The following is a 12,005-nucleotide window of genomic DNA, read 5'->3' as shown; positions in this document are numbered from 1 at the left end:
AGAGATTTGGGCCAGATGTTGTTGGATTAAAATCTTGCTCCTCTGCTGTTGGCTGTGTGGTGTAGCTCAAATCACTCCACCTCTCTGAGCCCCAGTGTTCATGCCTATGAGATGGAAGAAGATGCTGACCTTATGGGGTTGTCAGAGCAACTCAGCAAGACGGGACCCAAGGCCTCCTGAACTGCCTGGTTCAGATCCAGGCTCCCACGGTTCTGCCTGGCCTTTGGCTCCCCAACTGCTTCTCATCTTCTGGGTTCAGCTTAACTGTCACCTCTTGGAGAAGCCTCGATGATCCCCAGTGGAAAGCCCCACGCCCATTCCTCCTATTTCCAATTACCTTCCATCCCTGCTCCTAGTTTCTTTCCTTCCCAGCTTGTGACACAGTCTGTGATTTTCTTGTTTGCTTGTTGTTCTTTTTTGTCTTTTTTGTGTGTTGACCGCTGGCTGTCTCTGGCCACAGGAGTGAGGTCACCAAAGGCAGAGGAGTGATCCTTACTGTTTGGGGACATGGAGTACCTTGATCAGTGCCTGGCTTACGTATAGCAGGTGGCTGGAGAATTTGAAGGAAGATCCCTATCACCAGGGCAAACTTCTGAGCCCTGTTAGTCCGTGACTTTTCCGTATTTTGATTCCAGGAGCCATTTTAAAGAGTTGTGGTATGGTAAAGAGAGGTCCAGGGTGGGTTTCGCTGAGTACAGGAAGTAAGTGACATGAAGTAGGAATCTGTAGTGTTAGACAAGCTTGTGGGATGGCGTACGGAGTGCTCAGTGCCCCCCAGATTGCAAACAATTTTATTCTTTTTTTCTATGCTCTTCTTTCTACGGAATTTTTATTCCTTGCTTACAGATACAAGCCACACAGAATGCAAAGTTTAGGGGGGGAAAAGGATGTAACCCTGAAGAACGAGAAAAAGAAAACTAGAAGTTTTATGATCTCAATTTACAAAACCGATGATTTAATTTATAATATCTGTGGAAGTGGCCAATGGGTGAATTCACATATTAACCCACAAACTTACCAAAAAAGTCTCTCTAGGTAGGAAAGGTAGTATCTCAGGACTTACTGGTTTATTCTATTCAAAAAAGAGGACAACTCTTTCTCTTTGTAAGTTTAAATAAGGACACCTTTTTTCATAAAATCATTTCCCATTAAAAAGAATCAATGTTTCCTTATGTATAAGAACGATGCAACACTGTGGATTTCTCTTTTCACCTGGAGTGGTAGGAAGCTCAAAATTAATTTCCACATTTAATAATAATATTCGCTCTCAGGTTGTTACTCCTATGTATTTCTGGTTTTGAAAAGAAGCAGGACGTGAGTTTAAAAGGTGCATTTTGGCAATGTGGTTTGCTGACTAAAAGCCTGGGGCTAAGTTTTCTCAGATGGACAAGTCACTCTGACTCATTTTTGCTGTAACATTTGCTGAGACATCTCTGTGACCCTGAGCTTCTCTCTCCCTTGCTCTGGTCCAAAGTTTCCTCAACTCTTCAAAGAGGAGGTTCAATCTGGGCATTTGTGATTGAAGGGTTTGATTCTTTCAGTGTTCTGAGGCACAGAGAAGCCCCCTGTTCTTTTTCTGCATGTTTCAGGGCAGTAAAGCAGGGATTCTTCTCAAACTTGCTTTAAAAACAAAACAAAACAAAACAAAACAAAACAAAACAAAACACATTGTCTTTCATCCAAAATAAAACTGATGAGGGGGGTAGCACCTAGGTGGCTCAGTGGGTTGAGCCTTTGCCTTCTGCTAGGGTCGTGATCTCAGGATCCTGGGATCGAGCCCCACATAGGGCTCTCTGCTCAGTGGGGAGCCTGCTTCACCTCTCTCTCTGCTTGCCTCTCTGCCTACTTGTGATCTCTGTCTGTCAAAGAAATAAATAAAATCTTAAAACAAACAAACAAAATAAAACTGATGGGGAATCCAAGTACATGAAACAGATCCTAGTCAAGCTGCGTCAGGTGCTTGCGTCAGGTGAGGTGAGGGGTGGGTTTGTGGGCAAAGTATCCTCACCCTGGGCTCTGATCCCTTCCAAAGCCTCCCTCCCCACACACTCCCCTCCCCTGCCAGGCTTTCCTAGAGTTCCAGGGGGGCTTTCCAGAGCCACATCATTACAGGAGTGCTCGATGTCTGCAGAAAATAAACTTCAGTGCCTAAATTTACCTGCCCTAAACCAGACCCTAAACCAGTACCTGGTGAAAACACTAGCGTCTGTGAAATGAACAGACAAGTGAAGCCGTTTGTTTTCACATCAGGGGTCTGGTTTGGCTTCTCAAGTCCTGGAAGACCCCTCCCTCAATCCTCCATCTCTTAGGGCAACGGAATGTCTGACTTCAAGGACCCACAGAGCGTATTTTTTGGTTGTCCTTGTATCAGAGTGATCTGAGTCATCCTCGGTGGAAAGGCTGGCAATGTGGACATTTCAAAACTTTGCAACTGCCGATTTCATTTTTTTTAAACATTCAAGGCTGTTTAAACAGTAGCTTGAGTATTAAATTTGCACTTCATGGGACTTGGGGAGAGGGATGGGGAGGGGAGGATTTCCCCAAACCGTAGGAAGGATGGAAAACACTGTTGAGGTTTTTGTCTGGGAAAACTGGTTCCCCCCCCACCCCCCGCCTTCAATTGAAATATTGCTTTAAAGCATTGGCAGGCTTACAGAAGTGAAATGAAAAACAAATCCCACAAAAATCCTGGAGTACCATAAAAATAATGAATAAAGTAGTGCAAAATGCTTTGATTTCAGTAATATTTTTCAATAAAGCTGGTGCATTCCAAACAGATTGTATTTATCTTGAAGGAGGCCCTTGTGCACTGTGGCTTTAGAGTTTATAACAACATTTTGGTGGTCTTACTGTGATATGACAATAAGAAAGTTTTCATGTAGCGTAAGCAGCATAGACTTTGAAAGTGGGTCAAAAAGGGGTTCAAATCTCTCCTTCCCCTTTATACGTCTCTGGCCACTTTGAGTAAGTGACCATCCTTTTGGGGCTGAGTTTCCTCACCTGTGAAAATCTGAAGAGTAACGTCTACCTTTGTGGGCCGTGAAGTTTGAGAGAGCGTGTGCGAAATCTGCAGGGACTGTGTGTAGACACTGGGACGGAGTCTGAGTAAAGATGGTGATTGTGTATTTGTGTCCAGAGCTCTGCAAAGTGTCTGCCGTCAACACAAAGGCCAGTCCTCCAACCGCATGGGGAGCTCCTGCTGTTCCCCTGTTTTTCCCTGGGTTCGCATGGCTTTTTATCAGATTATAATATGAATATATATTTACTGGAAGAAGCATGAAAACTGAAGATGGACGTTAAGAAGAAGTTGCCCACAATCCCAATGAAACTCTAGTGTGTTTTTCTCCATAACACATATAAATCTGTATTTTTTTCTTTTGTCAATTTCTGTTTCTTGGCAAGAGAACAGTTTTATTCATTGACATTCTTAAATGTATTAGATAGGGCTGTGCCTACCATCTTTCTTTTACAATTTCTTAAAATACTCTTTTTACTAGAAAAAGAGTGATACATGTGCATTGTTAAACATTTAGAAAAAGTGAAAGCATAAGAAGAAATGAAAATATCACCCATGATCACAATACACAGAAAGTCCCTGCTGACATTTAGTTCTATACCCTTGTGTTCTTTCTCTCTCTTTATATATATACACACACACCTATGTATTATATATTATTACATATTTTATTATATTATATATTTTATTATATTTATATATTTCTTATTATTATATATTTTTTCTTCCAGTTTTGTTTAGATATAATTGATTCATTGTGTAAGTTGAAGGTCTTCAGTATGATACGACATATGCATATATTGTGAAATGATCACCACTCTAAGTTTAATTAACATCATCAGCTCACACACTTACAATTTTTTTCTTGTGATGAGATATATAAATTTGAATTTAAAAACTCAAATTTGGAACTTCTTCAATGATCACTGTTGTAGACTACTTTATTTTGCCAAATAGTGCATTGAGAATACTTTCCTGTATCATTAACTTTTCTTCTATGTCATAAATTTTAGTGGTTGATATTTCATTGTTCTATATCATAATTTATCTTATTAATTCCCTATTATTAGATAGATTTCAGTATTTTATTATTATAGACAATTTTATAGTAAACATCCTAATAGCTAAATTTATGCTATGACATATTCATTAAGTAAAAGTATGATATATTCTTTAAAATATATTTCTGAAAGTGAAGTTTCTAGTGGACTTGCATGCACATTTTTAAACATTTTCCCAAGCTGCCTTCCAGTAAGTTTATAACAATTTTTACTTCCTCTTGTAGTATATAAAAGTATCAGTCTTCTTGTACCTTTTTGGTTATTATACTGGTAATATCGCCAAAAGAGGAAAATTTGATGCTAATTTGTCAAAAAGTCATCATACTTATTGTAATTTATATTCTTTATTATTATCATTTTTTTCTATTTTGAATTATCTGCCTTACCATATATATATATATATATACACACATATATATATATATATTTCATACTGCTTTGTTGTGGTAAAACAAACAGGGAAAATGGATGAAGTATATTAATGAAGAATATAGTTAGATTAGTTTTGACAGTTGTGCACATCTGTGTAAATACTCAGATTAAGATATAAAACATGTTTAACGCTCCAGAATAGAATCAAACCTCCACTGATCTATTTATCTATCCTTATGGTAATGCCACATTCAAAAAACATCATATACCTAGAAATGAATCTAACAAAGGGTATGCAAGTAAAGCTAAAACACATTATTGAAGAAATTAAAGAAGACCTAGTAAATGGAAGGATATACTATGTTCCTTGATTGGAAAGCTCTACATTATAAAGATATTGATTCTCCCAAAATCCATCTATAGATTAAATGCTATCTCAAACAAATTCTAGAAAGCCTTTATTTTCTGTGGAGTCAATGAGCTGATTCTAAAGTTACTTGGATATTTAAGAGCCAAGAAAAGCTAAGGCAATCTTAAGAAATAACAAAAATGAAGGATTTACATTACTAGATTTCAAGACTTATTATCAAACAATAGTAATTAAGGCAAGGAGTATTATGGGCAAAAGACTTGAACAGACACTTCAAAAAGAGGTTATTCAATGACCCATACACTTATAAAAAGGTTTTCAACTTCATTAGTCAACAGGGAAATGCAAATTAAAGCCACAATGTGATACCACTACAAACTTGACAGAATGACTAAATTTAAAGGCAGACATATCAAGTGTTGGAAGGGTGTGGAGCGACTGGAACCCTTACATGCTGCTGAGAGGAATAGAAACTGGTAGTCACTTTAGAAAAAATGGTTTGACCATATCCAGTAAGTGTAACCTACGTATGATGCAGCAATTCCACTTGTAGGTATACCCAGCAGAAATGCATATACATGTTCATCAAAAGACAAATCATGTTTATTACTGAAATGTCGACCCGCAGGAGAATGGATAAATTGCTGTCTGGTCATACAATGAAATCCTTCATGGCAATGAGGATGGAAGAACAACTATATGTAAAAACATAACATTCAACAAAATAAGCCAGACATGGAAGACTGACCATGGAATGATTCCATCTATATAAAGTTCTAAGAGAGGCTAAACAAACCTAAGATGTTAAAAGTAAGGATAGTGGTTACTCTTTGGGGTATGAAGTGGTTGTTAGGGCACAAGAAGAGTTCTGAGCTGATAGTCATGTTCTGGTTCTTGACTAGGTGCTGACCATGTGGGGGCTTTCCTTTGAAAATTCATTGAGCCATATACTCATAACTTGTGCACTTTAAATTTATACATTATTTCTTACGTTTTTTTTTTTTTCCAAAAAGAAAACAAAAACCTCAATGGCTAATGCTATATAATCTTTTTGCTTTGTGTTGCTGAGGCCAGACAGGTTTTCCTTTCTCAGGTAGGATTATAGAATTTCCTTTATGTATGACTAAAACATGATTTCTGGACTATTTCTACATAGTGGTTATTTTAATTAATATTGTCTGACTTTCAGGCAGCACTGTGGATCTAAAGACATTATTCTTTTGTTTAAGTTTTATAAAATTTTCTTCCATTGTTAGATTATTGTATCTTCCATCTTTTTGACTATCTCCATTGACGTTCCTGATAAATGATAATTGAATCTCGTGAATTGTGTGTTTTTTTTTAAAACTATTTCCTTTTAAAATGCTCACCTCTCTATTCTGAGAAAATTTCTTGACCTTATTTTGTATTTCATTGACTTAAAAATTTAAAAAGTATTCAAGCTGCTATTTGTTTCTTTCAATTCAGCAATTGTGCCTCTCATCATTTTATAGAATTTCCTGATCTCTGATATTTTTAAATTATCAGCTGCTCTAATATAGTGTTGAGAATACAACTAGATCATTACTGAAACTTCTTCTGCTTCTTGCAGTACCAGATTCTCAGGACAGTATTTTCTCCAATTCCCCAGAGTGGCTCCCTTTCTGCACATCAGGATTTTCCTTTTCTAACTTCTTCACTCCATCTGCGCATCCTTATAGAGATGCTCAGAAATGAGAGCTAAGATGGGTTCTGTTATTAAATACATCTTTACTAAGTACATACATATTGCCAGTCATTCCCCAAGGTCCTAAAGACAGAACGGTGAACTCTTTACAAACCCTTCTTGTTCCCAGGATGTAGTCCCGACAAAACATAGGAAGCCAGCACACTTGGGACCTGGGAACTTCCTGTAAAGAAGAAATGTTTTCAACTGAAAATCTTCTTTTCATGGAGTTTAGAAATCACATGTGCTCTAGGAGGAGAATGAAGGCACATTCCAGAATTGACAACAGAGGGAACATCTGCACCAACTTCTTCTCCGTTAATGCAGCCCATTGAGAGCTGATGGAATTTTGAGACTGGCAACGTGGGTTTTGATCTTTGCAAATACTGGTCATGAAAAATGTTAACTCCAGTCATGGGCAGGAAACTCATGATCCAACTTTAATAACTAATGGGCCAAGGGTATCCTGGAGAAGACTCTGTGGCCCACAATACAGTCAGTATTAAGAATAGCCGGTCAGTGTTGTCAGGATTAGTGGAAGGAGTAACCCTTCCTACCGTTATTCCTTAGACAAATATTGCTGAGAAAGTTGGTAAATGGAAAACGGGGAAAAAAATCACTCTCTGTGATGCTTAACCCCTGATTCTGCCTATTGAGTTCATTTTGCAAATAGTTTACCTTGAAGACCCTTCCAGAAGTTCTATTGCCCAATCACACATGGGAGATGGGGGACATCACCAAGATAAAATTAAGATCTAGGTGGGGCTTGGTTCCTTGTGCTGTAGGAGACTTCTGAGCCAAAATGAGTACCCATGTCAGAAGGTGGGCTTGTTAGAATCTCTACTGCCTATCAGTCTGGGTGTCATTCCAGAACCAAAGTCACTTTTTAAGGAGATTCTAGCAGGAGAGGGAGGAACAAGGGGGATTCTCCCCATTTACTGAGGGGCAAAGTGACATCTTCATAGTCCAGGAGTCAGGCCCATATCCCCACCGATCCAGACTCTCTGGGTCAGATTATATGGCTTGAGTCAGAAGTAAAGAAGTGATAGAAAGTTCTTTGGGGATTTTGAGTTTGGTTTTGCCTGGCCATGGGAGGAGTTCTCCCACCGCTTCTCTCTGCCCACTCATCCTTCCACCCGCCCCAACCATTATTTTCATCAGAAGCCTGGCATTGAGGAAAAAGTCAATCAGTGCTGGCTCTTAGGATTGTTGTTTGATGCCCTTGGCACATTTCTCTGTCTGTCATACGAGAGACTATTCTGGGGCTCGCCGACCTCCTCTTCTAAGAAGCCAGAATGTGGGTGCCCCCGACACCATGAGAGATTGAGCTATGAATGTCCAGCCTCAGATGAAAAATGCAAGACTTTCCATCTTTTCCAATTTTCTCCATGAGATCCGGCTTCCCAGTCACAGGAGAAACTGTTTAGAAAAATCAGGCCATGATTACCCCCAGGAGAAAATATGTTTTGAGTCTAGTGAAGGCCTTTGCTGAGTGACATTAATTATACTCGTTTAGGTTTGACATTATTAATTAACCTTCTCAGCTGTTTATATTGTAGCCTCTTATTAAAACAATATGATTAAAACAAATAATTAAAGACTATTACTACCACTTTAAATGTGTACACCATTTTAAGCTTACAAAAGGCTTCTATCCACAATCTGATTTGATGGCACACATTGATTCTGAAATATGAATATAGTACACTTTATTCCCTTTTTTCATTTTTTATTGTAGTAAAACATACATAAAATAAATTTTACCATTTTTACCATTTTAACTATAAAATTCAGTGGCATTAAATATATTTACAACATTGAATAACCATCACCACTATCCATCTGCACACCTTTTTCATCCTCCCAAACAAAAGCTCTATATGCATCAGACACTAAGTCCTCATTGTCCCCTCCCCCCAGACCCTGGTAACCTCTGACCTCTGACCTATATTCTGTCTCTCTGAATTTGACTATTTTAGGGACCTCATGGAAGTAGAATCAAACTTCTCCTTCTGTGTCTGGCTTTTTTCAAGGAGTATGATGTCTTCCAGTTTTTCATCTGTGCTTCAGAATGTGTAGAATTTCATTCCTTTTTAAAGCTGAATAATATTCCATTGTATGCATGAGTCACGTTTTGTTTACACATTCACTTGCTGATGGACATTTGCATTGTTTTAACTTTTTGGTTATTGTGAATAGAGCTGTTGTGAACACTGGCAAGACTCATCCTTATTAGACAAATGTGGTTGAGGGACCCATCTTGTCTCACAGAGGTAGAGACTGCTTCCTAAGTCTGACTGCATGTTAGAATGACCTGGGAAGTTGAAACAAACAAAAAACTCAAGAAACCACTCTGTATCATTAGAACGTCACATTCTCTGGAGGTGAAGTTTTTTTTTTTTTTTTTTTTTTTTAAGATTTTATTTATTTATTTGACAGAGAGAAATCACAAGTAGATGGAGAGGCAGGCAGAGAGAGAGAGGAAAGCAGGCTCTCTGCTGAGCAGAGAGCCTGATGCGGGACTCAATCCCAGGACTCTGAGATCATGACCTGAGCCGAAGGCAGCGGCTTAACCCACTGAGCCACCCAGGCGCCCCATGGAGGTGAAGTTTAAAGAACCCTCTAGGTGATTCTTCCATGCATCTGAAATTTTGCCCATGGACACCTAAGAGAAGGACTCTCAGCTTGGGCTACTCAAGACCATTCCTAGGCTTCCTCCCTGGGTGTCGGTTCTGTTATTAAAGCCACCCATCATTATCTATGGACTGGAGTGAATTTTCTTTATATCATGTTAGCTTATAATTTGGAACAGGAAAAATATACCAAAGATTTTAAAATCCAAAATTCAAGCTGAAAAAGAAAGCATGCTCTCGATACCGTGAAGCAAAATGCTGGTTTGTTGGCTAAATATATGGAACTATTTGTTTCTTGAATTTTAATCATCTCGTTTTAATAACACACAACACAAACAATTGTGTGGGTTAATTCAGCTCCATTTAAGAAGTCTTGTTCTGTATGCCAAAGCTTGTTGTTCTATCTAGTTAAATGTTCATGCATTAAAATGCTAATAATTAAACTGTTACGATTGACTAATGAACTCTGCCAGGGATAAATGACGGTCTTGTTAGATTCACGGTGCAGCGTGCCTCCTTTTATACTGAGAAAGTTAAAGGTTAAAGCGCTCTTGAAACCAGTGAGTGGATCTAGGAGCAATTACAATTTTGCCTTGAAACTAATAGTTACAATGTTTCAATTCCAACCCACTAAAAGTAAAGCAAAAAAAAGGGGGGGGGGAGGTGCCTTGAAGGAAGGATGACTCTGAACTCTATTCATGGAGAAGGATGTGGGGCTTTCTTTAGCCCACGGGGCAGATGGTGTGGCTGTTGAGACGAAAGCCTCCTGAATTACAAACATCCTTCTTAGAACCTGTCTCCCAAAATGCAGGCAGACATGGTGGTTTTCAGGACACAGCGGGAGGTGACCAGCGTCAAGGGTACTTACTCTTTGGAGCATAATGGTTAAACAATGCCCGCTATTTCTCCCAAATCTCTGTGTGATTTGAGGGAAGGTATTTAAACTCTCTGGACTTGAGTTTTCTCATTTTTAAGAGGAGAATAACAATAGCGGTTCTCCGTCATGAGCATTCGCTTTGTCCAGCTGAGCAGCCGGCTCCCATTCTCGCAGGAACAGCTTGGAGTGTGCTTGGTGCAGGAGCCTCGCTCCTTGGCTTTTAGTTTGTGCCCTGTGTGGGGGGAGTTGGTTCCAACACCCAAGCTCCAGCGACTGTATGACCAGAACTGGCCAATCAGAGAGTCCCATGCACCTGGCCTCAGTGAGGCCCAATCAGAATGAGTCGGAGCAAAATCCTGGGGCTGGGTCCATAGGGCTCTGAAAGCTGTGTTAGGTCAAAAATGGGTCCCCCAATAATGGGTCCGTGATTAAAGGAGCGAGACTGATACAAAGCGAAGGTCAAGCAAAGCTTTATTTCACGCTAAGCATCAAGAATCAGACCGACTGTCAAACAGACCGGTCTGGGATGCCCCCTTACAGAGGACGACCCCTCCCTGCTTTCTAGACTAACTTGTATAGAGCATAGGCCATGGGGTTGGGCCTGGCCACACACAGGTGGCCAATGAGATTGTAACACACACAGGAAACTCCACAGTGATGCTAGGTGATTAATTGAATTACAATTTATCCTAGTAGACATTTGAACCAGCCTATCACCTAGTTCAGAATTGGCGCCCAAAAGGTGCCCAAAGGGTGGGGCCCATACTCCTTGGTAGATCGGAGACAGTATGCGCCCCCACTGATTGAATACCTCCACCTGGCCTGACCCACCCTTGTACTTGGGCTTTGTTACCCAGAGCTGGCTCACCGGACTTGCTTTTAAGTCCCCTGGGGGAAGGGGAGCAGGGACTGTTTAAGGGTTAAACAACAAAGTTATCGTTTAACCTCAATGGAAGCCTCTGGCTAAAATAAAAACATAAAATAGGTCCTTACAGCTGTGTGCCCCTTGCAGTGGTCTAGGACCTAGAGGAGGGGCTGGGAGGTGGGGGGGCTGTGCGCAGGCAGAAGGCCTTTCTGTTGAAGACCAAACGGGGAAAGGGGGAGAGGCAGGCTCTACAGAAGCTGGATCCAGCCTTACTCGGGGATTTTTCAGTGACATAAGATAAAATCTCCCTTGTATTCCCACCACAAGCCAGTTTGAGTTGAGTTCTGTTGTCAGCCAGAAATTTGTTCTGGTGACCGAGGACGAACTGTAAGGCTCAGGTTCAGCTTTGTCTCCAGAATAAGGACAGCACCTCTCTTCCATTTGCAGCGCCTAGGGCTGACTTTGCATTTCTTCTCCATTGCCGGGGGGGGGGGGGGAATGATGTGGGGCATAGGGGTGTGGGGGTAGGAAGTGTGGGGGGTTGGGGGAGAGTGGGGTGTTGATCCCTCAAGGGCACGGTTACCAGAAGCCCTTCTTATGTGGTCTTCTTCAGATCCTTAAAGCCAGCGGCAGGGTGAGCTGGACTTGTCAGTCTTGGCAAAGAGGCAAGGAGGCAACACTGACAGAATTGGGCAGTGAAGATAAAACCATAAGGCGGGGCTGTGGGGCAAACCCTAAAGAGTCCCATCCCGGGACTTTGCCTTCCAGAAACCCTGTACCCTTTTCCATCTCTACATTTTTTCCCAGAGGGAGAAATTCAAGTCTGATGAAAAAATTAACCAAGATCATGAACTCCATTCATTGGCAATATTCCTTAGGCTTTCTGGTTGACCTTTGGACTTAAACTTAGCAGTGGCCACATTTAATCAACCAGCACAGAGCCTGGGTCCTCTCCTGTATGCACCGTCTCCTACTCCACCGGGCCCCCTAACTCCCAGCCTCCAGGGTTGCTAGCCAAGCACTGGGCACAGAGCTATTTGCAAGGAGAATAGCGCGGTAGCACGTAGGGCTGTTCATCAGCAGTCCTCTTTGTCTCCTTCTAAGCA

This window comes from Mustela lutreola, chromosome 4 (genome assembly GCF_030435805.1).
Source record: "Mustela lutreola isolate mMusLut2 chromosome 4, mMusLut2.pri, whole genome shotgun sequence".
In the NCBI taxonomy this organism is placed as follows: domain Eukaryota; kingdom Metazoa; phylum Chordata; class Mammalia; order Carnivora; family Mustelidae; genus Mustela; species Mustela lutreola.
The sequence above is the reverse complement of the archived record's forward strand: the minus strand, read 5'-3'. Positions refer to the sequence as shown.